Source organism: Gadus morhua, unplaced genomic scaffold (genome assembly GCF_902167405.1).
Source record: "Gadus morhua unplaced genomic scaffold, gadMor3.0, whole genome shotgun sequence".
In the NCBI taxonomy this organism is placed as follows: Eukaryota; Metazoa; Chordata; class Actinopteri; order Gadiformes; family Gadidae; genus Gadus; species Gadus morhua.
The window spans coordinates 1-2,399 of NW_021964046.1; the positions used below are offsets into that span (position 1 = coordinate 1).

Here is a 2,399-nt window from a genome sequence, read left to right on the forward strand (position 1 = left end):
ATGCATCGAACTGCAGTGGTTGCATTCACACCAACGCAAACGTACCGAACCAAGGGACCAAACTTGTTTAGTGCGCACTTAATGCTGTTGGTGTGAAAGCACGAATAAAACTTGTGAAAAGTATCGTCATGTAATCCATTTATTTCAACAATGTAACTGTATTCTAAATTCTATGATTTGTAACCTCCCAAACACTATCAAACCAAACCCAAACTGTGGTCCATGATCATCAGTTTTCTTTGTATGCTTTCTCTGTGGCTGTTTTGACATGGAACCATACACGATGTTGATGTGTTCATCTTTGAAGCGAAACGTCAACTGAATTCCATCAGTTATCAGTTTGGGATGTCTTATTTGTTTTAAAGAGGCAAATTTATGTTGTTAAAACAAAACAGTTTTAGGAGATCAACAGTTGGAGGAAAACTTGCAGGAAGGTCTTGAAGTGAGGCCAACAGCAGCCTGCATGATGGGACCAGTAGTCACAACCAAGGGTCTCTAAATAAACCAGAAGCACATGACCTTCAGGACTGTCTTAAGGAATTGTTAAGTATTTGTCAACCTAATGTACTCTTCTGTTCTCACTCCCCATCAGCTACTTCCTGTTCCTGTTTATGACAACGTCTCAGCTCTGACCAATCGCTTAGACACTGTAGCACAGAGAGAACCAATAGAAGAGCTGGATGACCATCACTATGCCAGCATCGACACCTCTGTGTCGAGGAGCAGGAAGTGCCTGGCTCCGGTGCCAATCAGTCAAGACTGCTGTCTTTTACTCTCTGGTCGACATTCAAAGGGTCAACGCTGTCCCTGGGTAAGTTCTCTTGGTATTTCTAAAGAAGAAATAGACTATGTTTTGAGACTTTATCGACCCAAATGGATCTGTTTCACAGGGTGACTGAAGTTCTGTCTTCTTTTCAGAGAAAGTGACCCGGCAGAAACCCCAGAGTTCTACAGCACCATCAAATAATACCTCAGATATTGAACCAGTTGTTGCAGCAATATTTAAATAGTGGAACTAGGTAGAGAGTCTCATCCATTTAGTTTAACAGCACAATACGCTGGCTGCATCCTATGGCGCTTAATTACCTGGACGGAATACTTGCCACCACTGCTCATAAATGATCTGATTGATTGGCCTTATTTGACTTGATTGTGTACGTTCCACCAACCCAGTCGCCAAAAGCATACGTTGACCGTGTACGTTTTCGTGAAGACTGGATTACGTCGCATTTCAATGTAAAATAGCGTGTTATACCTACAGTATCCGCTCTTGGCGCTGTGGAGGCGCCTGAAGAAAGCACAACCAACAAGGACATTTCCTGGTTATAAAATGCATCAATTCCTTGTTATAAAAATACATAAATTATAATTATTTGGAGACTTCCCATCGCTGTCAGTACGGCGAAGGTGACGGTGATGCAGGGTTGCAAGCTTCACGGTTTTCTCGCTAAATTGGGCTGTTTTGAAAACAGAGTCGCGGGTGTAAACCTCAAAGACGCGGTTCACGGTTTTCTTTGGTACTTTCAAATCCCACCACAGAAAACAGTTGGGGTGTATTATGTATTCTATAATCTTTATGAAAACTCAGTCAGAACTATTAAACACCAGAGGATGGGCGGGGTGGGGCAGTGGACACACACACACAAACACAATGCCCTCAAATATTATTACTTTCAATACATTGGCCAAAATGAAACATCTTTTAATTTGGGCTGCTTCTAGGACATTTTGGGTGGATTTTGAACAGTATGTGGGCAGGACGTTGTTTGCAGGACCTGGCAACCCTGCGCTGTTGTCCGAGGTGCTGAAATTCTCCTGAACAGATCTGGATCCATGGCCAAAAAGACTTATTATAGATTAAACTTAACTTTTCAATAAATACTATGGCAGAATAAAGACTACATTTATGCATTGCAACTTGAACATGTGTTTTTACAGTATATAGAGTTGTGGAGGGATGACGTATGTTGGCCAACCCAGAAGTGAGCGTTGCCCTGGGAACCCGGAAGTTAGCATCTTCCTGAGAACCCGGAAGTGAGCCTCGCCCTGGGTTCCCTTGACAACAAGCCAATGGGTTTTTTCATTGGATTTTGGATTATTGCAGAAAATAAGCTTTGTGGCAAACACAAGTTTATGATACTCGTGATACACGTTTTATTCAGCAATATAATCTTTACCAATGAACACTACTTTTATGATTTTTGAAGCATAAACGCAATCACCAGGGGGCGTATGTGACTTTCCACGCCAAGGTTGTGTGACCTATAAAAAACTAACTTGACGGGAGAATGTGCGCAGCCCTAAGCAAACTTTGACCCATGCGTACGCATGGTTTGGAGGAAAATGAGTATTGGAAACACAGACGGTGTGGTGGTGAACTGAAGTCAGACTGAAGAAAT

The 2,399-nt window shown here is 42.3% G+C and overlaps 1 long non-coding RNA gene across 1 annotated transcript; it reads left to right on the top strand.

Moving 5' to 3' along the window:
- The first annotated feature begins 80 nt into the window (after positions 1 to 80).
- On the top strand, positions 81 to 1,923 carry LOC115538945 (uncharacterized). The gene is made up of 2 exons (XR_003975616.1): positions 81 to 811; positions 919 to 1,923. It is a non-coding gene; the product is annotated as an uncharacterized LOC115538945 (long non-coding RNA).
- Positions 1,924 to 2,399: the final 476 nt, after the last annotated feature.